Genomic DNA, 25715 nt, shown 5'->3' on the forward strand with positions numbered 1-25715 from the left:
CAAATCAAAAATATAAGAAACACTAAAGGGAGTTCTTTGGTAAGAAGATCAATAATATCAGGTATCAGCCCAAGACTAGAACAGTGGACAGAGCAATCAGATGTCAACCCAGACAGAGAAATCACAAAAATAAATCAAGATAAAAAAATGCTCACAAGAGGGAAACGGTGATGTTATTATGTAAAGAAGACAACACGAAAACAATAAAGAGAGACCAAGAAATGTAGCCATAGATCTTTCATATGGAGAGGAAGTCAAGGCAATATAAAGAGATAAAAGTTTGGTTTACATTTAGAAAAATAGGGGTAAATATTAAGGTAACCACAAAGGCAACTAACAAACTTACACATAAAAATAAAATACAATAAAAACATAAAGACTCAGTAAAAACAAAGTCAACAACAATGAAAGAGAGGAAAAGACAATATATAAAGAAAAACTACTCAGGACAAAAAAAACTAAGTGAGGAAACTGTCAACAGCACACACAAAAAAAGACATCACAATGACAGCACTAAACTCATATACCTATCAATAATTACGCTGAATGTAAATGGACTAAATGCACAGATAAAGAGACAGAGACTGGAAGAATGGATTAAAAAAACACAATTGGTCTATATACTACCTACAAGAGACACACCTTAGTCTTAAAGGCACAAACTTAAACTCAAAAAATGGAAAAAAATAAATCAAGCAAACAACAATCAAAAAAGAACAGGAGTGGCAATATTAATTTCTGAAAAATTGACTTTAAAATAAAATCCATCAAAAAGGATAAGAAGGATACTATATAACGATTAAAGGGACAATTATACCAGGAGGATATTACCGTATTAAATACTTACACACACAATGACAGGGCTTCAAGATACATAAAACAAACTCTCACAGCACTGAAAAGCAAGAAAGACAGCTCCACAATAATAGTAGAAGACTTCAACACATCATTTTCGGTGGACAGGACATCCAGAAAGAAGCTCAATAAAGAGATGGAAGATCTAAATGCCACAATCAACCAACTTGACCACATAGACATGTATAGAACACTCCACCAAAGAGCAACCAAGTATAATTCCTTTTCCAATGCACATGGTACATTTTCCAGAATAAACCACATATTAGTCCATAAAGCAAAGCTTAACAGAATCTAAAACATAGAAATATTACAAAGCATCATCTCTGACCATAAAGCCATAAAAGTAGAAATCAATAACAGAAAAAAGCAGGGAAAAGAAATCAGATGCATGGAAACTGAACAACACCTTGTTCAAAAAATAGTGGGTTATAAAAGAAATTAGGGACAGAATAAAGAAATTCACCGAATCAAATGAGAATGAAAACATATTTTACCAGATCCTTTGGGACACAGCAAAAGCAGTGCTCAGAGGTCAATTTATATCAATAAATGCAGACATCCAAAAAGAAGAAAGGCACAAAATCAAAGAATTATCCCTACGACTTGAACAAACAGAAAGAGAGTAACAAGAGAAATCCTCAGGCACCAGAAGAAAGCAAATAATGAAAATTGGGGCAGAATTAAATGAAATAGAAAACAGAAAAACAATTGAAAGAGTTAACAAGACCAAAAGCTGGCTCTTTGAAAAGATCAACAAAATTAATAAACCATTGGCCAAACTGACAAAAGAAAAACAGGAGAGGAAGCAAATAACCCAAATAAGAAATGAGATCGGCAATATCACAACAGACCCAACTGAAATTAGAAAGAATCATATCAGATTACTATGAAAAATTATATTCTAACAAATTTGAAAACCTAGAAGAAATGGGCAAATTTCTAGAAACACACTACCTACCTAAACTAAAAAAAACAGAGGTAGAACAACTAAATAAACCCAGAACAAAAGAAGAGATTGAAAAGGTAATTAAAAATCTCTCAACAACAACAACAACAAAAAAGCCCTGGCCCTGACAGCTTCACTGGAGAATTCTACCAAACTTTCAGAGAAGAATTAACACTACCTCTAACAGTATTTCAGAGCATAGAAAAGGATAGAATACTCCCAAATTCATTCTATGAAGCCAGCATAACCCTGATACCAAAACCAGGTAAAGACACCACATAAAAAGAAAATTACAGACCTGTACTCCTCAAGAACATAGATGCAAAAATCCTCAACAGAATTCTAGCCAATAGAATTTAGCAACATATCAAGAAACTAGTTCACCATGACCAAGTGGGATTCATGCCAGGTATACAGGGATGGTTGACACTAGAAAAACAATCAATGTAATCCACCACATAAGTAAGACAATAGATGAGAACCACTTGATCTTGTCCATTGATGCAGAAAAGGCACATGACAAAGTTCAACACTCATTCATGATAAAAACTCTCTGCAAAACAGGAATAGAAGTGAAGCTCCTCAACATAATAAAGGGCATCTATACAAAGCTAACAGTTAATATCATCCTAAATGGCGAGAGTCTGAGAGCATTCCCTTTGAAAATGGGAAACTGACAAGCATACCCTTTATCACCACTCTTATTCAACATTGTGCTGGAGGTCCTAACCAGAGCAATAAGGCAAGAAAAAGGAATATAGGGCATCTAAATTGGTAATGAAGAAGTAAAAGTATCCCTATTTGCAAATGATATGATATTATACACAGAAATCCCCAAGGAATCTACAAGAAAACTACTGGAACTAACAGAAGGTTGCAGCAAAGTGTAAGGATACAAGATAAACATACAAAAATCAGTTGAATTCCTCTACACCAACAAAGAGAACTTTGAAGAAGAAATCACCAAATCAATACTATTTACAGTAGCCCCCAAGAAGATAAAATATTTAGGAATAAATCTAACTAGAGGCGTAAAAGACCTATACAAAGAAAACTACAAGACACTACTGCAAGAAACCAAAAGAGACCTACAGAAGTGGAAAACATGCTTTGCTCATGGACAGGAAGACTCAACATTGTGAAAATGTCAATTCTCCCCAAGCGATCTACAGATAAAATGCAATTCTGATTCAAACCCCAAAGGCATTTTTTAACAAGATGGAGAAATAAATCACCAACTTCATTGGGAAAGAGAAGTGGTCTTGGACAAGTGAAGCACTACTGAAGAAGAAGAACAAAGTGGAAGGCCTCACACTACCTGATTTTGAACATATTATACCTCTATGGTAGTCAAAACAGCCTGGTACTGTAAAACAACAGATACATAGACCAGTGGGACAGAATTGAGAATCCAGATGCAAATTCATCCACCTATGAGCAACTCATATTTGACAAAGGCCCAAAGTCTGTTAAATGGAGAGACAGTCTAGCAAATGTTGCTGGCATTACTGGATGTCCATTTGCAAAAAAAAAAAAAGAAACACAACATGTACAAAAACTATCTCAAAACGGATCGAAGACTTTAATTCAAAATTTAAAATGATAAAGATCATGGAAGAAAAAAATAGACACAATGCTAGGAGCCCTAATACATGGCATTAATGGAATACAAATATAACTAACAGTGCACAAACACCAGAAGAGAAACTAGATAGCTGGGAGCTCCTAAAAACCAAACACTTATGCTAATCTGAAGACTTCACCAAAAGAGTAAAAGGACAACCTACAGACTGGGAGAAAGTTTTTGGCCATGGCACATCTGATCAGGGCCTGATCTCTAAAAAATGTACATGATACTGCCAAACCTCAATGACAAAAAGACAAATAACCCAGTTAAAAAGTGGGCAAAAGATATGAACAGACACTTCACAAAAGAAGATGTTCAGGTGATCAACAAAAACACAAAGAAATGCTCACAATCATTAGCCATTAAAAAAAAAAAAAAACTACCCATTAGAGAAATACAAATCAAAACTACAATGAGATACCATCTCACCACAACAAGGCTGGCATTAACCCAAAAAGCACAAAATAATAAATGTTGTAGAGATTCTGGAGAGACCAGAACACTTACACACTGCTGGTGGGAATGTAAAATGTTACAACCAGTTTGGAAATCGATTTGGTGCTTGCTTAAAAAGCTAGAAATAGAAGTACCATACGATTCAGCAGTCCTAGTCCTTGGAGTGTATCCTTGGGAAATAACGGCCATCACACAAACAGATATAAGCACAGCCATGTTCATTGCAGAACTGTTCACAATAGCAAATAGATGGAAACAATGTAAGTGCCCATCAACAGAGAAAGGGATAAACAAATTGTAGGGTCACTGTGTGTCGGAATCAACTTGACGGCAGTGGGTTTGGTTTTTTTGGTTTACATACAATGGAATACTAAGCAATGATAAAGAACAATGATAAATCCCCAAAACATCTTACGACATGGATGAACCTGGAAGGCATTATGCTGAGTGAAATTAGTCAGTTACAAAAGGACAAATATTGCATGAGACCATTATTATAAGAACTCAAGAAAAGGTTTAAACACAGAAGAAAACATTCTTTGGTGGTTACGGGGAGCGGGGGGAGAGGAATTCACTAACTAGATATTATACAGGATTATCTTAGAGGAAGGGAAGGACAACACACAATACAGGGGAAGTCAGCACAACTGGACTAAACCAAAAGCTAAGAAGTTTTCTGAACACAATCAAACACTTTGAGGGACAGAATAGCAGGGGTGGGGGTCTGGGGACCACGGATTGAGGAGACATCTAGGTCAATTGGGATAACAAAGTTTATTAAGAAAATGTTCTGCACCGCACTTTGGTGAGTGGTTTCCGGGGTCTTAAAAGCTTGGGAGTGGCCATCTAAGATGCATCAGTTTGTCCCAACCCACTGACTTTGTGTGTCAGACTGCACATAATGGGCAGCTCAGATTTCCTGGTAACTTTGTGGCCCATAGTTAAAGCAATCAATCACTTCTAAGGCCCAGTAACAGCCAAAAGCTATTTCTGGAAAGGAAAGAAGTTATCTGCAGAGGATGGCAGGGCTTTGTTCTAAAACCCTAAGGGTCTTCACTGTGATTCACCAATAAGGGCGTACCAAGGACTCTAAAGATCATCTCCATCTGCCTGATATTTAAATCTCAACTGGATCAGTCAGATTATATGTCCCAAGTGGCAGAGCACCTGGCATGGCAGCATGGGCCTGTTGCAGAGCCTTCTCTTGTTCTGAGCCTCACTCAAAACTGGCAGCTTTTCCAGTCACTTGTGGTACAGTGGTTAAGAGCTCAGTTGCTAACCAAAAGGTCAGCAGTTTGAATCCACCAGCTGCTCCTCGGAAACCCTATGGTGCAGTTCTAATCTGTCCTATAGGGTCGCTATGAGTCGGAATTGACTTGAAGATGGCAACAGGTAAATGAGTTGGTAAAGAGACCAGAGTAGCACACCTGGGTGGTACAAATGGTTACACGTTTAAATACTGTCTAAAAGGTTGGTGAATACTATCTAAAAGGTTCAAACCTACCCAGCTGCATTTAAGAAGATAAGCCTGGTAATCTGCTTTTGAAAGATCAAAACCTTGAAATTCCCGTGGAGCAGTTCTACTCTGCACACATGGCATTGCCATGAGTCGGAATCAACTCAATGTCAGCTAACAATAACAACAACAGCACACCCAAATAATAAATATGCTGTCTCCAAAGTCCAAAGTAGCTCACCAGTCCTTGTGCCTCCTTTTTAGTTGCAGAAGGGGCCAGATGCAACAACTTTAACTTCACCTTAGAGGAAATATCTCTACATGCACCATACCACTGGATCCCTAGAATTTCACTGAGGTGGAAGACACGTGAATTTTTTTTCATTTATTTCCCACTCTCTGGTACACACATGTCTCCCAAATAAATCTAGAGGAGATGCTACTTCTTACTCACTAGGTGCAATCAGCATAATGTCATCAATGTAATGAACCAGTGTGGTGTCTTACAGAAGAGAAAGGCAATCAGAGTCCCTGCAGAACTACATCTGAACCCCTGCATTCTTAATAGCTTTTTTTTAAAAATAATTTTTATTGAGCTTTAAGTGAACGTTTACAAATCAAGTCAGTCTGTCATATATAAGCTTACATACACCTTACTCCATACTCCCACTTACTCTCCCCCTAAGGAGTCAGCCTGCTCCCTCCTTCCAGTCTCTCCTTTCCTGACAATTTTGCCAGTTTCTAACCCTCTCTACCTTCCTATCTTCCCTCCAGACAGGAGATGCCAACACAGTCTCAAGTGTCCACCTGACACAAGTAGCTCACTCTTCGTCAGCATCTCTCTCCACCCCATTGTCCAGTCCCTTCCATGTCTGATGAGTTGTCTTCGGGAATGGTTCCTGTCCTGGGCCAACAGGTTTGAGGACCATGACCGCCAGGATTCCTCTAGTCTCAGTCAGACCATTAAGTATGCTCTTTTTACGAGAATTTGGGGTCTGCATCCCACTGATCTCCTGCTCCCTCAGGGGTCCTCTGCTGTGCTCCCTGTCAGGGCAGTCATCAGTTGTGGCCGGGCACCATCTGGTTCTTCTGGTCTCAGGATGATGTAGGTCTCTGGTTCATGTGGCCCTTTCTGTCTCTTGGGCTCATAGTTATCGTGTGACCTTGGTGCTCTTCATTCTCCTTTGATCCAGGTGCGTTGAGACCAATTGATGCATCTTAGATGGCCGCTTGTTAGCATTTAAGACCCAGACGCCACATTTCAAAGTGGGATGCAGAATGTTTTCGTAATAGAATTGTTTTGCCAATTGACTTAGAAGTCCCCTGAAGCCATAGTCCCCAAACACCCACCCTAGCTCCGCTGACCTTTGAAGCATTCAGTTTATCCCGGAAACTTCTTTGCTTTTGGTCCAGTCCAGTTGAGTTGACCTTCCGTGTGTTGAGTATTGTCCTTCCCTTCACCTAAAGCAGTTCTTATCTACTAACTAATCAGTAAAAAACCCTCTCCCACCCTCCCTCCCTCCCCCCGCCCCGTAACCACAAAAGTATGTGTTCTTCTCAGTGTATACTATTTCTCAAGATCTTATAATAGTGGTCTTATACAATATTTGTCCTTTAGCCTCTGATTAATTTCACTCAGCATAATGCCTTCCAGGTTCCTCCATGTTATGAAATGTTTCACAGATTCGCCACTGTTCTTTATCGATGCATAGTAGTCCATGGTGTGAATATACCACAATTTATTTAACCATTCATCCGTTGATGGACATCTTGGTTACTTCCAGCTTTTTGCTATTGTAAAAGAGCTGCAATAAACATGGCTGTGCATATATCTGTTTGTGTGAAGGCTCTTATTTCTCTAGGGTATATTTCGAGGAGTGGGATTTCTGGATTGTATGGTAGTTCTATTTCTAACTTTTTAAGAAAACGCCAGATAGATTTCCAAAGTGGTTGTACCATTTTACATTCCCACCAGCAATGTATAAGAGTTCAAATCTCTCCGCAGCCTCTCCAACATTTATTATTTTGTGTTTTTTGGATTAATGCCAGCCTCGTTGGAGTGAGATGGAATCTCATTGTAGTTTTCATTTGCATTTCTCTAACGGCTAATGATCGAGAGCATTTTCTCATGTATCTGCTAGCTGCCTGAATATCTTTTTTAGTGAACTGCGTGTTCATATCCTTTGCCCACTTCTTGATTGGGTTGTTTGTCTTTTTGTGGTTGAGTTTTAACAGAATCATATAGATTTTAGAGATCAGGCACTGGTCGGAGATGTCATAGCTGAAAATTCTTTCCCAATCTGTAGGTGGTCTTTTTACTCTTTTGGTAAAGTATTTAGATGAGCATAGGTGTTTGATTTTTCATAGCTCCCAGTTATCTTGTTTCTCTTCGTCATTTTTGGTAATGTTTTGTATTCTGTTTATGCCTTGTATTAGGGCTCCTAACGTTGTCCCTATTTTTTCTTCCATGATCTTTATCGTTTTAGTCTTTATGTTTAGGTCTTTGATCCACTTGGAGTTAGTTTTTGTGCATGGTGTGAGGTATGGGTCCTGTTTCATTTTTTTGCAAATGGATATCCAGTTATGCCAGCACCATTTGTTAAAAAGGCTATCTTTTCCCCAATTAACTGACACTGGGCCTTTGTCAAATATCAGCTGCTCATATGTGGATGGATTTATATCTGGGTTCTCAATTCTGTTCCATTGGTCTATGTGCCTATTGTTGTACCAATACCAGGCTGTTTTGACTACTGTGGCTGTATAATAGGTTCTAAAATCAGGTAGAGTGAAGCCTCCCACTTTCTTCTTCTTTTTCAGTAATGCTTTACTTATCCGGGGGTTCTTTCCCTTCCATATGAAGTGGTGATTTGTTTCTCCAACACATTAAAAAATGTCATTGGAATTTGGATCAGAAGTGCATTGTATGTATAGATGGCTTTTGGTAGAATAGACATTTTTACTATGTTAAGTCTTCCTATCCATGAGCAAGGTATGTTTTTCCACTTAAGTAGGTCCTTTTTAGTTTCTTGCAGTAGTACTTTGTAGTTTTCTTTGTATAGGTCTTTTACATCTTTGGTAAGATTTATTCCTAAGTATTTTATCTTCTTGGGGGCTACTGTGAGTGGTATTGATTTGGTTATTTCCTCTTTGATGTTCTTTTTGTTGATGTAGAGGAATCCAAGTGATTTTTGTATGTTTATCTTATAACCTGAGACTCTGCCAAACTCTTCTATTAGTTTTCTGGAGGATTCCTTAGGGTTTTCTGTGTATAAGATCATGTCATCTGCAAATAGAGATAATTTTACTTCTTCCTTGCCAATCTGGATGCCCTTTATTTCTTTGTCTAGCCTAATTGCTCTGGCTAGGACCTCTAGCACAATGCTGAATAAGAGCGGTGATAAAGGGCATCCTTGTCTGGTTCCCGTTCTCAAGGGAAATGGTTTCAGGCTCTCTCCATTTAGGGTGAGGATGGCTGTTGGCTTTGTATAGATGCCCTTTATTATGTTGAGGAATTTTCCTTCAGTTCCTATTTTGCTGAGAGTTTTTATCATAAATGGGTGTTGGACTTTGTCAAATACCTTTTCTGCATCAATTGATAAGATCATGTGGTTTTTGTCTTTTGTTTTATTTATATGGTGGATTACATTCATGGTTTTTCTAATATTAAACCAGCCTTGCATACCTGGTATAAATCCCACTTGGTCGTGGTGGATTATTTTTTTGATATGTTGTTGAATTCTATTGGCTAGAAGTTTGTTGAGGATTTTTGCATCTATGTTCATGAGGGATATAGGTCTATAATTTTCTTTGTGATGTCTTTACCTGGTTTTGGTATCAGGGAAATGGTGGCTTCATAGAATGAGTTAGGTAGTATTCTGTCATTTTCTATGCTTTGAAATACCTTTAGTAGTAGTGGTGTTAACTCTTCTCTGAAAGTTTGGTAGAACTCTGCAGTGAAGCTGTCTGGGCCAGGGCTTTTTTTTGTTGGGAGTTTCTTTATTACTGTTTCAATCTCTATTTTTGTTATGGGTCTATTTAGTTGTTCTACTTCTGATTGTGTTAGTTTAGGTAGGTAGGTAGTGTTTTTCTAGTAATTCATCCATTACTTCTAGGTTTGCAAATTTGTTAGAGTATAATTTTTTGTAATAATCTGATATGATTCTTTTAATTTCAGTTGGGTCTGTTGTGATGTGGCCCATCTCCTTTTTTATTCGGGTTATTTGTTTCCTTGCCTGTATTTCTTTAGTCAGTCTGGCCAATGGTTTATCAATTTTGTTAATTTTTTCAAAGAACCAGCTTTTGGCTTTGTTAATTCTTTCAATTGCTTTTCTGTTCTCTAATTCATTTAGTTCAGCTCTAATTTTTATTATTTGTTTTCTTCTGGTGCCTGATGGATTCTTTTGTTGCTCACTTTCCATTTGTTCAAGTTGTAGGGACAGTTCTCTGATTTTGGCTCTTTCTTCTTTTTGTATGTGTGCATTTATCAATATAAATTGACCTCTGAGCACTGCTTTTGCTGTGTCCCAGAGGTTTTGATAGGAAATGTTTTCATTCTCGGTGCATTCTATGAATTTCTTTATTCCCTCCTTAATGTCTTCTATAACCCAGTCTTTTTTCAGCAGGCTATTGTTCAGTTTCCAAGTATTTGATTTCCTTTCCCTAGTTTTTCTGTTATTGATTTCCACTTTTATGGCCTTATGGTCTGAGAAGATGCTTTGTAATATTTCGATGTTTTGGATTCTGCAAAGGTTTGTTTTATGACCTAATATGTAGTCTATTCTAGAGAATGTTCCATGTGCGCTAGAAGAAAAAGTATACTTTGCAGCAGTTGGGTGGAGTGTTCTGTATAAGTCTATGAGGTCAAGTTGGTTGATTGTAGCAATTAGGTCTTCCGTGTCTCTATTGAGCTTCTTACTGGAAGTCCTGTCTTTCTCAGAAAGTGGTGTGTTGAAGTCTCCTAGTATAATTGTGGAGGTGTCTATCTCACTTTTCAGTTCTGTTAAAATTTGATTTATGTATATTGGAGCCCTGTCATTGGGTGCATAAATATTTAATATGGTTATATCTTCCTGGTCAATTGTCCCTTTAATCATTATGTAGTGTCCTTCTTTATCCTTTGTGGTGGATTTAACTTTAAAGTCTATTTTGTCAGAAATAATCATTATGTAGTGTCCTTCTTTATCCTTTGTGGTGGATTTAACTTTAAAGTCTATTTTGTCAGAAATAATCATTATGTAGTGTCCCTCTTTATCCTTTGTGGTGGATTTAACTTTAAAGTCTATTTTGTGAGAAATTAATATTGCTACTCCTGCTCTTTTTTGCTTATTGTTTGCTTGATATAGTTTTTTCCATCCTTTGAGTTTTAGTTTGTTTGTGTCCCTAAGTCTAAGATTTGTCTCTTGTAGGCAGCATATAGATGGATCGTGTTTCTTTATCCAGTCTGAGACTCTCTGTCTCTATATTGGTGCATTTAGTCCATTTACATTCAGCATAATTATAGATAAGTATGTGTTTAGAGCTGTCATTTTGATGCCTTTTTATGTGTGTTGTTGACAATTTCCTTTTTCCACTTACTTTTTTGTGCTGAGATGTGTTTCTTTGTAAATTGTGTGTTCCTTATTTTCATAGTATTTGACTTCATGTTTGCTGAGTCATTATGTTTTTCTTGGTTTTTATTTTGAGTTATGGAGTTGTTATACCTCTTTGTGGTTACCTTAATATTTACCCCTATTTTTCTAAGTAAAAACCTAACTTGTATTGTCCTATATCGCCTTGTATCCCTCTCCATATGGCAGTTCTATGCCACCCTTATTTAGTCCCTCTTTTTGATTATTGTGATCTTTTACATATTGACTTCAATGATTCCCTGTTTTGAGCATTTTTTTTTAATTAATCTTAATTTGTTTTTGTGATTTCCCTATTTGAGTTGATATCAGGATGTTCTGTTCTGTGACCTTGTGTTGTGCTGGTATCTGATATTATTGGTTTTCTGACTAAACAATTTCCTTTAGTATTTCTTGTAGCTTTGGTTTGGTTTTTGCAAATTCTCTAAGCTTGTGTTTAGCTGTAAATGTTTTAATTTTGCCTTCATATTTTAGAGAGAGTTTTGCTGGACATATGATCCTTGGCTGGCAGTTTTTCTCCTTCAGTGCTATATGTATGTCATCCCATTGCCTTCTTGCCTGCATGGTTTCTGCTGAGTAGTCTGAACTTATTCTTATTGATTCTCCTCTGTAGGAGACCGTTCTATTATCCCTGGCTGCTTTTAAAATTTTCTCTTTATCTTTGGTTTTGGCAAGTTTGATGATAATATGTCTTGGTGATTTTCTTTTTGGATCAGTCTTAAATGGGGTTCATTGAGCATCTTGGATAGATATCCTTTCGTCTTTCATGATGTCAGGGAAGTTTTCTGCTAATAGATCTTCAACTATTCTCTCTGTATTTTCTGTTTTCCCTCCCTGTTCTGGGATTCCAATCACACACAAGTTATTCTTCTTGATAGAGTCCCACATGATTCTTAGGGTTTCTTCATTTTTTTTAATTCTTTTGTCTGTTTTTTTTTTTTTTCCAGCTATATTGGTGTCAATTCCCTGGTCCTCCAGATCCCCCACCCTGCATTCCAATTGCTTGAGTCTGCTCCTCTGACTTCCTATTGAGTTGTCTAATTCTGTAATTTTATTTTTAATCTTTTGGATTTCTGAATGCTGTCTCTCTATGGATTCTTGCAGCTTATTAATTTTTCCACTATGTTCTTGAATAATCTTTTTGAGTTCTTCAACTGCTTTATCAGTGTGTTCCTTGGCTTTTTCTGTAGATTGCCTTATTTCATTTCTGAGGTCATCCCTGATGTCTTGAAGCATTCTGTAGATTAGTTTTTTATATTCTGCATCTGGCAATTCCAGGATTGTGTCTTCATTTGGGAAAGATTTTGATTCTTTAGTTTGGGGAATTGTAGAAGCAATCATGGTCTGCTTCTTTATGTGGCTTAATATCGACTGCTGTCTCCGAGCCATCACTAAGATATTGTAGTGATTTATTCCGTATTTACTCACTAAGTCTTATCTTGTTTTGTTTTCTTTCAATATACGTAAATGGGCTACTAGATTGTGCTGTCTTGATTGTTGTAGCCCTTGAATCACTTATGTCCTATTACCAGTTGGTTTGGGCTGTTACCAGATATATAAGCCTAAGAGTCCATTCACTATTCTTGAGTAGAATCTGATTTTGGGTCATCAAGTGTGTGGTGCAGACTGTCAACTATCCACCTAGAGAAGTAGTGGTGATAGTTGTGTGCACCAGATTCTAGCAGTAGCAGGGTTTCACACTCCAGGGGGGGCAGGATGCTGACAGGCTTCCCCCAAGTGCCAGTGAGGTAGGTGTGTCTCTATTCCTAAAGCACTTTGGTGGGTGGGCTCTGCAGCTGTACCTTAGGCCCGCAATGGAAATACCTCTACAGATTGGTAGGTGTCACCCTCTTTAGACCCCTACAGCAGGAGGCTAGGTGGTCTGGGGGAAGCTTCAGCCCTCAGTTCCCCGTTGTGGGTCAGTGAGGGCTCTCTTGAAAACACAGAGATATCAGGCCTGGGAAACTTGTCTTTCCAGCAATCCACTAAAACAATTACAGCCGGATCCCTATCAGAAATGCCTTTGCATTATAATAGCCACCTTGTTCCCTGTAGAGATGAAAGCCCAAGACTGTGGATCACATATGTTTGGCTGGAGCTGGTTCTGTGTTTTTAGTCCAATTAGGGAAGGATTTTTGGTCCCTGGGTTTTTTGTGGCTGCTTCTCTCAGGCCAGGAGAATGGGTTAGGAAAAGACCAAAAAAAAAAAAAAAAAAAAAGAAAGAAAAACCACAGCGCACTTCTCTCTCTGGCTCAGGAAATTCCAATGTTAATGAAGCTGCCTGGGAAGGGGAGGGGAGGGTTCAGATAAATAGGGCAGTGTAGCACCCCAGAATATAGACAAAGTTACTTATCTTGCTTGGGATGACTGTTATATCCGAGATTGCCGAGGGGCGTGTTGACTGTGTGCACTGGCTGGGTAGAGATTGCCCCTGAGGGTCAGGCCCAAGTCCTGTGCTTGCGCTGTCTCAGAAGCCGTGGTCAGTTCCTCGGTTCCCAGTCCAAAGCCCAGCGCCAAGGTTCCCCAGCTGGGACGCCGCACTCCCGGCTCCAAAACCAGTTGTTGCCTCCCGGTGACTTCTCCTCCTGTCAGCCATATTGCTGCGCTGCCTGTGTGCACTGGCTGGGCTTCCCCCGAGGTCAGTTCAGAGGGGAAGGGCTGCGCCCCGTGTTTGTGCCGTCTCAGGATGCCGTGCTCAGCTCCCCAGTCCAAAGCCCCGCGCCAAGGTTTCCAGACTGGGACGCTGGCTCCAGGCTCCAAAAACAGTCACTGCTTTCTTGTTGTTGTTCATTCTGGGTCTCTGTCACTCAGGTCAACTCTTTAGATCTGTGTTTGATGGTCAGGGTTTGTAGATTGTCACGTATGTGATCAATTCACTTGTTTTTCTGAGTCTTTGTTGCAAGAGCGATCCGAGGTAGCTTCTACCTAGTCAGCCATCTTGGCCCCGCCTCCTCTTAATATCTTTGATGATGACAATAATCTCTCTGTAATCCATTCAGGAATGTAGTATTGCTTTTGGTTTACTATTTTCCTAGCTAGAGGAAGTTTTGTGGCTTCCATTTGGCCTTTCTTACCATAATAGCCTTCACTCCATATGTCAGGGGTCCTATATGAGGATTCTGTCAGTTGCTGAGTGCGTCTTCCCATTAGGCAGTCTTGAACAGGGGAAATCACTAAAGGATGGGTTTGGGTGTGCATTGGACCCACTGTGAGATGGACCTGAGCTAAGACTCCATTGCCAACTTGATCTCCATATACCCCTACTGTAACTAGTGACTGGAGTGATGTTTTTGGTCTCCTGGGGTTAGTGTCAGTTCAGAGCCAGTGTCCAGTAATCGTGAAATGTGTGATTATTTCCTTTTCCCCAAAGAAAATTCATCCTTGTAAAAGGCTGTAGACTTGGAAGGCTGGGAGGAAGATTGATAGTATAAATTTTTGGCAGTATAGTGGTGTCCTTTCTCAAGGGCACCCAGCTTCCGTTCATTCAAAGGACTGTGGGTCTGAAAACTGGCTCAAGTCTGGGAAGTGACTGAGAAGCTGTGACTCTCTGTTTTGGCATTTCAGGTTAGATTTCTATTCACTTGACCTAGAACTCTGCTTATACAGATCAAGTAAATATTTAGTGGGTTTAACATCTGTTTCACGACATGAGTAATTAGTTAGTGCCATAGTCAATGTGAATCAAATTATTCTGATCACACTTTGACTCAGCTGTTCATTACAGTAACCATGCCAACCTTTTTTGGTGATTAAGTGCCACCACTTGGCCCCTGCCACTCCAGGATCCAACACCCCCATTGTAGTTAGATGCCCCAATTCAGTGAAGGCAGTTCCCACTGTAATATCATCTGAACTACATATAAGAGCAATCACAGCATTTTTCAAGAACACTGGGGCTCCCCTCACAAATTTATTATTCACATTTATGGTAAAAAGTTTGTCCTCTGGGCACTCCCTGGATGGGTCTGTGAGACTGACATGATAAATCCACTCTAACATTCCAGTTTCACTAAGCCTTATACTGGGTTAATATACCTTCTATAGTATTCAAAGGATATTCTAGTATTTCACATTCATTTATTGTAGGCTATCTTTTGGTCCATGCTTCAATCAACCAACAAAAAAACCATTAGATCCTTTTTTTAACCTCTTAAGCTGAAACTTTGAATGAAAAATTTCTTCTTAGTAGGCCCGTATCAACGAATCCTGACTAATCCAAATTTATGTATGTTTCTTACACCATTATCCAAAGGCTTACTTGCCATTCCCATGTATATTCCCCAGATTTATGTGTGTACACTTAAGAAAAATAAAGTAGTTCTCTGGAGTATAGTGCACCTCCTCATGAGTCATACTTTATACCTCACCTTTTGGGGCCTCCTGGGACTTGAGTCTAGTTATAGATCTGGAAGCAAAGGTGGGTGGTGGCAGTGGGTCCTGAAGACATTTGGCAATGTCTTACAAGGCATATACCACAGGCAGTGCTCCAGGCACTGCCACAGGTGATGCCTCAGGCAAAGATTCCTCATCATTGTGGTTGTTGTTGTTGTTAGGTGCCTTAGAGTAGAGTTCCAGATCATAGATACCCTATGTACAACAGAATGAAACACTGCCCTCTCCTGTGCCATCCTCACAATCATTGTTATGCTTAAGCACGTTGTTATAGCCACTGTGTGAATGCATCTTGTTGAGGGCGTTACTTATTTTTCCTGACCCTCTACCAAGCATGATGTCCTTCTTCAGGGACTGGTCCCTCCTGATAAGGTGTCCAAAGTACATGAGATGAAGTCTTGTTATCCTCGCTTCTAAGGAGCATACTGGCTGTACTTCTTTCAAGACAGATTTGTTCTTTCTTCTGGCAGTCCATGGTATATTCGATATTATTCACCAACACCACAATTCAAAGACATCAATTCTTCTTTTATCTTACTTATTCATTGTCCAGCTTTTGCATAATCATGAAGTGACTGAAAATACCACGGATTGGGTCAGGCACACCTTAGTCCTCAAAGTGACATCTTTGATTTTAAAGAGGTCTTTTTGCAGCAGATTTGACCAATGCAATACATCATTTGATTTCTTGACTGCAGCTCTACAGGTATTAGCGTGGATCCAAGTTAAATGAAATCCTCGGCAACTTCGATATTTTTTCCATTTATCATGATGTTGCTTATTGGTCCAGTTGTGAGGATTTTTGTTTTCTTTATTTTGAGGTGTAATCCCTACCAAAGACTATGGTCTTTGATCTTCATCAGTAAGTAGTTCAAGTCCTCTTCACCTTCAGCAAACAAAGTTGTATCATCTGCATATTGCAGATTGTTAATAAGTCTTTCTTCGATCCTGGTGGCATGTTCTTCTTCGTATAGTCCAGCTTCTTGGATTATTTGTTCAGCATAAAGATCGAATAAGTATGGTGAAAGGATACAACCTTGACACACACACTTTCCTGACCTCAAACCACACAATATCCCCTTGTTCTGTTCCAATGGCTGCCTCTTGGTCCATGTTCACATTTCCCATGAATACAATTGAGTGTTCCAGAATTCCCATTCTTCACAATGTTATCCATAATCTGTTATGATCCAAACAGTCAAATTCCTTTGTATAGTTAGTAAAACACAGGTAAATATCTTTCTGGCATTCTCTGCTTTCACCCAAGGTCCATTTGACATCATCAATGATATCCCTTGTTCCACGTCCTCTTCTGAATCTGTCTTGAATTTCTGGCAGTTCTCTGTCAATGTACCATTGTAACTATTTTGAATTATCTTCAAAATTTTTACTTGCCTGTGATATTAATGATATTGTTTGATAATTTCCACATTCTGTTGGATCACATTTCTTTGGAATGGGCACAGATATGGATCTCTTCTACTCAGTTAGCCAGGTAGCTGTCTTCCAAATTTCTTGGCATAGATGAATGAGAACTTCCAGCATTGCATCCATCTGTTGGCAACATCTCAATTGTTATTCAGTCAAGTCCTGGAGCCTCGTTTTTTGCCAATGCCTTCAGTAAAGCTTGGACTTCTTCCTTCAATAGCATCAGATCTTTGTCATATGCTACCTCTTGAAACATTTGAACACTGATCAATTCTTTTTGGCACAGTGAATCTGTGTATTCCTTCCAACTTCTTTTGATACTTCCTGCGTCATTCAATCTTGCCTGTAGAATCCTTCACTATTGCAACTCGAGGCTTGTATTTATTCTCCAGTTCTTTCAGCTTGAGAAATGCCTTTGGTTTTCTAAATCCAAGCCTTTGCACATTTCATTATAATAATTTACTTTGTCTTCTCAAGCCACCCTTTGAAATCTTCTGTTCAGCTGTTTTATGTCATCATTTCTTCCATTTGCTTTAGCTACTCTATGTTCAATAGTAAGTTTCAGAGTCTCTTCTGATGCCCATTTTGGTCTTTTCTTTCTTTACCTGTCTTTTTAATGACTTTTTTTTCTTATTGTAGAATATTCTTAATGTCATATCACAACTTCTTTGATCTTCCTTCATTAGTGTTCAATGAGTCAAAGCTATTTTTGAGATGGTCTCTAAATTCAGGTGTGATATACTCAGGGTTGTACTTTGGCTCTTGTGGACTTGTGTTAGTTTTTTTTTCAGCTTCAGCTTGAACTTGCATATGAGCAATTGATGGTGTGTCCAGCAATCAACCCCTGGCCTTGTTCTGACTAATGATATTGAGCTTCTCCATCGTCTCCACAAATATAGTCTATTTGATTCCTATGTATTCCATCCTGTGAGGTCCACACTTAGAATCACCATTTATGTTTTTGAAAAGGCGATTTGTAATGAATAAGTTGTTGGTCCTGCAAAATTCTATCATGCAATCTCTGGAGTCATTTCAATCACCAAGGCCACATTTTCTGATAACTGACCCTTCCTCTTTGTTTGCAACTTTATGATTCCAATCTTGAATGCGTGTTTGGCCAATTTCAGACAGCAGAAGTTGGTAAAAATCTTCAATTTCTTCAACTTTGGTGTTAGTGGTTGGTTTATAAATTTGAAAAATAACCACATTAACTGGTCTTCCTTTTAGGTATTTGGATATTATCCCATCACTGACAGGAATTGTATGTCTGGATAGATCTTGAAATGTTCTTTTTGACAATGAATGCTACACCATTCCTCTTCCATTTGTTATTGGGATTTATTACTCCTAACATAGTAGACCATATGATTATCTGATTCAAATGGACCAATACCAGTACATTTCAGCTCACTAATGCCTAGGATATCAATCTTTATGTGTTCCATTTCACTTTTGATGACTTCCAATTTTCCTAGATTCATACTTCATGTATTCCCCTTCCAATTATTAATGGATGCTTGCAGCTGTTTCTTCTTATTTTGCATGATGCCACATTAGAAAATGAAGGTCCGGAAAGCTTGACATCATACGTGTCATTAAGGTTGACTCTACTTTGAGGAGGAAGCTCTTCTCCAGTCATATTTTGAGTGTTTTCCAGCCTGAGGGGCTCACTTCTGACACTATATCAGACAGTGTTCTGCTTTAACAAGGAAATTGAAAAAAAAAAAAAACTAATTAAATGGAAGGACATTCCATATTCATGGATTAGAAGACTTAATATTGTTAAGATGTCAGTATTACCCTCTGCAATCTATAGATTAAATCCAATCACTATTAAAACTCCAACAGCCTTATTTGCAGATATGAAAATGCCAATCCTCATTGCAAAGGGCTCTGAATAGCCAAAGCAATATTGAAAAAGATGGACAAAGTAGGAGGACCCACATTTCCCAGTTTCAAAACATGCTCTAAAGCTTCAGAAATCTAAAGAGCCTGGTACTTGTATAATGATAGCCATATTGACCAATGGAATAGAATTGAGAGTCCAGAAATAAATCCACATGTCTACGGTGAATTTATTTTCAACAGGGGTGCTAAGTCTATTCAATGGGGAAGGAATAGCTTTTTTAATAAATGGTGCTGGGACAACTAGATTTCCATATTCAGAAAAACAAACATAAGTCTGGACCCATACCTCACAAATATACAAAAATCAACTCAAATTGGATCAAGAACATAAATGTAAGAAATAAAACCACAAAACTCTTAAAAGAAAACATAGGGACATTGCTTTGGAACTTAGTATTGAACAATGGATCCTTAGATACAACACCCAAAGCGTGGGCAACAGATCATAAGCTAGATAAATGGGACTTCATCAAAATTAAAAACATTGTTCACCGAACTACATAACGTTTGCTTTCGCATTCAGCTGTGACTTCTTAGAGGCTCATGACCCTCATATGGATATCCACTCCCCTCCAGCATAGTGCCTGTGTGTAGCAAGCATTCACACAGGACAACGAAGACGAGACAGAAAGAACACAGTACTGATCACAAGATGGAGGATGAACACCCTGATTCTGAAATTCTGAGGCTAAAAAGAAAGAAAAGAGTTGTCGGGAATGTATTTATTACTAATTTCATGAATTTTAAAATTCCTCCAGTTAAGTCAATTTGAATTAGGCAATAGAAAATGTATACAATGACCCTATTCTATGAAAAAAACACAAATTGTCTTTTTTTTAATTTATAAAATTAGCTTTGACCTTGAGAGATATGATTAAGTTTGCACACAGATGTTAGACTGCCTTAACTAGTTTATAATCTAAGAGGAGGAAAAGCAAACAAAAGTTGATTTTACCCTACCCACAGCTCTTTAACCCTTTTTTCCTGGTGGTGCCTTTAGCAACCGTGACATTTTCCTTCCTCTGGGGCTCATTGGGAAGCTGCTGCAATGCTGACAGTTTGCAGTGAGGCAAGACAGGGCCTTTATGACTATTTGAAACAGAACAAAAGGGCATGGGCTGCAAATTACTATTTTTACTGGGTATTGTATGCAGTGTCTGAATTTTTGGTAAGAGAAATAGAAATTTTGAAATTTTTTATCTGTTATCCACCTGTACCAGTTGACATTAGTGAGGGACTTGGGGGTAAAATTAATGGTACATCTCATGTACCAAGGGGCACTAAGGGTAGGGTTGTAAGAGGGGACAAGAAAAAAAAAATCCATCCCAAAAATTCAGACACACTCAATGATTCAGCGTACTCCCGTTAATGAAAACATGTGGAATCAACAAAGAACTAAGAGCAGAAAATAGTTGGGCCACCAAAGGGTTAAAGCTTTTATGGACAATGTGTGAACCCAACAGTCTTCCAGGGGCCACCGACTGCTGGCAGTTTTCTCCTCAACACATTGCAAATTAAAAACATTTGCATCATGCATGTCACCTCCTCTTGAGAACTTATTGAACTACACAAGAAATTGGACGATTCAGGGCCTAAAATATTGGCCTAAACTTCAAGGTAAAAAATAGCCTTCTTTGAAAGTTCTCAGACTATTTCCGGGATCTAGGATGTCTTTTTTTTTTTAGGATGTCTTAGTTGTTAAAGTACTACTACAATTGCCCAGCTGGTCTCTGGGTGCCTGCCTGCAGGAGAGACTGGAAGGGTGGAAGCTAGTCCCTGAAATTACCCTCTCATCTCTGCTCTGTGATGCTGTGGGCTCCTTAGTATACGGTGACACAGAGATGTGCTTTGTCATACTCCAGGGAGTGTTGAAATCCTTTTATAGAGCCACCTTGTTTCCTGGTTCTGAAAGGAGGATTGTGCTGATACGGGGCACAGTTGTCTGACACGTGATATACTAGCTGTCCTGTTCCCAAACTTGTAAAAAAAAAAAAAAACTTGAGCAACACATAATTCTATGAAAACAAATAAAGACCACGAAGTGGTCGGTACATTGGGCCCCCAGCTAGCTTGGTTGTGCTGCAGGCTGATGAGTCCCAGGGTGACCTGGAAGGGGGAGTCCTCCCTGTCACCTTTCCTTTCCCTTTGGCTCATCATTCAGGAGTAACTCACCCGACATGGCTGAGGAGCCAGGATGGCACTCTCTGTCTTCTGAGCAGTTTCTGAAGTGCTTTGAAAAGCTATTGATGTGAATGTTTACCTGAAAAGCAATTGACTTTTAATAGCTATATATTTATATAGGAAATTAGTTATAGCAACACAGCTTCCTACCTACACTTACACTCATCTTGGTGGCCTTTGGCTGTAGACTGGGTGCTGGTGTCTGCCCATAGCCCCTCTTCCCTAACTCCTGCTGAGGGTGTCCCACCTACACACCCCTGCCCCTAACCTCTGTGCTGGGTGGCCCCAGAAGTTGCACAGTCCTATTGGCTCTGGGTGTCATCTCTACTTTGCAAAGAAAAAAACACCACAGTTACTCAGCACACCATTAACTGTTCATAATTAGGTAGAGGACCTTGCCTTAACTCTGTGATGACATGCCAGCATTTTTTCTGCAGTCGAGTGGAGAGGGTCACTGGATCTAACCTTAGGGGATGAAGGGGGCATATGTATGTGTGTGTCTGTATGTCTGTGTGTCCAGGAAGCCTTGCTGGGGTATCTGTGGACCATGATTGCACCTTAGGGGTCTCCTCCATTGGCTGAGGGTGTTCCAGCCGCTGACCTTTCCCAAACCTAGTGCTGCCACCTGCCCTGCTTCTCTCTGGAGCAACTTCCAGGTTTTCTCTTGGAATTTCAGATCGGCATGAGCTGTGTCTGGGTCTCTCCCATCTTCCCTCCCTCAGGAGGGTGGCTAGAGAGGGGCATAGAGCCCTGCGGAAAGCCTCTGACAAGCAGGATGCTGACTTGAAGGCTAAAAGGCCCTTTTGACCATTTCCGGGTTAGCACAGGACACCTTGGGGGAGAGAGGTCAGCGGAGTAAACCCGGATCTTTCCTTGTCTTTGGAAGGCAAAATGTGCAAAAGTCGGGGTTGTGCAGTGGCTGACAGTGCCATCTAGTGGCACCCAGGCCCACACAGCCGCTAGTAGTGATGGAGAGCTTGCGTGAATGCTACAGCACCTGAGACCTGCATCAGAGGAGCGCACCTAGACAAAAAACAGTGAGCCTGGGAACACTGCCTGGCTTGTCACTGTGCTTCTTTTTCTACACTGTCAATAAAATGTAATTTTTAACAAAATGTCTAGCCCTATTTTATGCGTTTTCCCTGAAAAGTGTCTTACAAGTATTCACTAAAAAAAAAAAAAAAAAAGCAACGAATGTTTCTAAAATGAAATCACCCTTCAGACACTTACTACTTAGATGGTAGCCGTCACAAGCCCATTTTTCCATTTTTATTGTAAAACCTCATAAAGAAAAGTCACTTCTTCCAAATTTATGTTGATAAAAAGATGGTCTAGGAGACAAATGCTCTGTGTCTGAACACCAGTCAACACCAGGTACTGGAGGGAGCCTGGAACGTAAGGCATTTCAGAAGAGAGAGGTGAGGGGCAGACTGGGGGCCTGGCAGCAGGCAAGGGGCTTCCCCAGAACGGGAGGGCACCATGGGCATGGAAGCAGAGAAAGCACACAGGGAAGGCAGGAGGGCCACAGCAGCACCCAGACCCCCACTATGAACTGGAGACCTCATAGCCACATTTTTCAGCTAATCAATTCCAAAAGGGATGATTTCTAATGTTTATGTGAAAAACACATTCAATTTCATATAATGTAGTTGGTAGATTGTGTTAGGTTAGGTGCCGTCTAGGTGATTTCAATGCATAGGGGAGAGACCCCATGAGATAGGGTAGACCTGCCCCATAGGGTTTCTTGGTGGTAGTCTTTACGGAAGCAGGAGGCCAGGGGTTCTCCCATGGAGCCACTGGGTGGCTGGAGCTGCCAACCTTTTGGTTAGCAGCCAAACACTTAACCATTGAGCCACCAGGACTCTTTATTTGGTAGATTAGACACGTTTTCTAATTAAATTTGTTTCTAATAATATTATATTCTCTGCCAATGAAGTATGCCCAACTGAAGCAGCATTTGTAGTGGGAGGATTTAGAACGCAGGACAGGGCCCGTCCTAGCTCTAGGAGCTCTGTAAGACTGGTCTGGGAAGGCAGCTGGAGCCTTTGATGTATTGATGTGGCGGACTGTTGTCGAGACCCCTAAAGGGTGCCCGCCAGACTTCTAAATGCACAACTCGTACACACCATGATTTGATTACCCTTAAAAATCTGTGGCTTTCCCAAAGAACAATTTCCCTTCATAAAAATAAATTTAACATCATATCAGCCAAGAAATATAACATCTGGGTAATGTTAGAATCAGTCATGGAAAAGCAACCTTAGTTTGCTACACTCTGCGGTCCCACATAGCTTCCATTTAAAAGACACATTTTATGCTTAAAATAAATAGGACTAAGTCACTGGGTGGCACAAACTGTTAATGCTCAATTATTGGCTGAAAGATTGGAGGTTCCGATCTGGCCAGAGGCTTCTCAGGAGACAGGCCTGGTGATCTGCTTCTGAGGGGTCCCTGTGGGGTAGTGCTACTACACACACATGGAGTCACCATGAGTTAGAATCAACTCAGCAGCCACTAACAACAACAACGTACAGGACAACTGATTTTGACAAGGAAGAACTATCATTTAGACATTTAAAAATAAAATGTAGCATTATATAAAATTGGACTTTTTGTCATTCATGCAAAGTATCTCTTGATTTCCCCATTTTGTTTTTGACCTATTATGGCGTCATGGTACAAGATGCATGTGTTTAGTCAACTGAATTTATCGGGAAATGTATTTTAGTGATAAACACTGAGTTTTATGGAAATTGAGAATTATGTTTCAAAATGGCCTGGAGAATCACACAGTTTAGTAATTCAACAATATAACTCTCCGTCTTTTCAAAAAGTTGTAATTCTCCAAGGAGTCTCAGTATTTCATCTTTCATGTGTATTTGAAGCAACAAAATCCTATTTCTTTAATGGTTTGTAGTTTGAAAGGCTGGACAGATGAGTCCTAATGCCTCTGTTAGTTGCCCTCTGTCCTCCCACCCACCCCATGCCCCACCTTCATTCAGGCTGGCATCGCCTTCTCCAGCCTGGTCTCTTGGATGCCATCCATGTGCACATAAGCAGTGCTTGTGTTATTCATTTATACATACTATGTTGTAAGTGCCTATAGATCTTATCTAGATTAATAAAGTAATGCAAAAGTATCATCAAATTAGACTGAATTAGCAGTGTTTATTTTATGCACATTCTTTCAAATTAAAGGTACTAAATTCTTAAATATCTTATAGAATTTAGTATCTTTAATCTTTAATACCTTAAAGAATTCAAGATGCTTGCTTTAATACCCGAAAACTTGGGCTGGAAATTTCCTGATATCTTGTTTTAAACACATACACTGTCTATAATGTGGCTTTTAAAATAACTTTTATGTTTTTTTTTTCTTTTCACCATAACCGTGTACCACTTTTGCTAGTGATTTCAGGTCAAGCTAATAATGATAGTCACAGCAATCAATTCTGGTCCTCAGGAAGGACATAACATTTAATGGACATGACAGGCGCCTGCATGATTTGAGTTTGACTCCAAGTTCCTAGATCACACTGCTAGGCGCACGTCCCCGAAGGCATCTTCAGAACCCAGGTGCGTTGTTTCAGGTGTGTTTACGGGTAACACACTGATGGTTCTGTTCTTCAGCAGGGATCTCTGTGTTTCTTCAGAAGGGCCATGACTGATTGGGACTTGGGGGGTGAGGGAGATCTATTTTCACTTGAGTGGTGGTAGTGTTGTCCTCACTGGCACAGGCTAAGAAAAAGGCAGAAGCTGCACCCCATCTGGGCTAGATCAGAGAAGACCAGAGAGACATCATCTATTTGGTTTTGCTGTAGTTTTAGATGCCATGACAGAACTTCTAAATCCTTGGATGATAAATGTGTACATCATGAAACCCGGGTGTTTTAACAGGAGAACATTCTCAAAGTAGTTAGTTCTGCCTGTAGGTGGCTTGGGAGAAGTAAGGGTGTACAGATAAGGCCAAAGGGTTTGAAGACAAAGAATTCCCTATCTGAAGAAACCTGAGCACCATAGGGAATACTGCAGGAATCCAAGCTGCAACCATGTATCAGAGAAAGAAGGAAAGAAAGAACAGAAAATGAAGGGAACATTCTCCCGGGCTTCTTCTCTGGAGGCTCTGGGTAGGCCTGGGCCCTCTCCTGCCACGATGGGCTGGGAGAGGTTGGGGTATGCTTCTGGAAGGCCTATGGGACCGCTCCTCAGCCTCTGTCTGGCCCTCCCAGTCCCTCCAGTGGAGAAGTGCAGTTTTCCCAGAGGAGCTGACCCACTTTCTCTCTGCTCTCCTTAGGGGTCAGGCTATTTTGGCATGCCAGCTTCCAATGGGCTGATATTCTCATACACTGCAATATTTTAACATTCTCAAATGTTAGTACTTTTTCTGGTGCAAAACCACAACTTTAGCATTACTCTGAAACACATGCATCTTGAGTGTTTAAAACACTAAATGTTTAAATCTAACAAAGTTCCCCCCATTTAGAAGTTATCCTGACCACACCCTTCCCTGTTTAAAAACTCCCATTACTGTGTTGCAGTTTTAATTCCTATTTCTCAGCTTACTAGTGAGGTTGCCCACACTTTCCCTTTTTTTTCATTTTCCCAGGGAACCAGCTTAGACTGCAGTGTCCCCTGAGGAGTGCCTGAGGTCCTTCTCTTAGGGCAAGGTGGGAGGGCTGGATGAAGGACATTAAACAAAACAAGCCACCATGTGGGAGGGGGCAGGAAGCAAAAAGATAAGTCCTTAAGCCAGCTCCTTTTCTCTCCCTGAGCCTGGCCACATCCCTGCTGGTGCCGAATTCCTTCTGCCCCTCCCTGGCTTTCACTATCCTCTCTGGT

This window comes from Elephas maximus, chromosome 13, assembly GCF_024166365.1.
Source record: "Elephas maximus indicus isolate mEleMax1 chromosome 13, mEleMax1 primary haplotype, whole genome shotgun sequence".
Taxonomy (NCBI): domain Eukaryota; kingdom Metazoa; phylum Chordata; class Mammalia; order Proboscidea; family Elephantidae; genus Elephas; species Elephas maximus.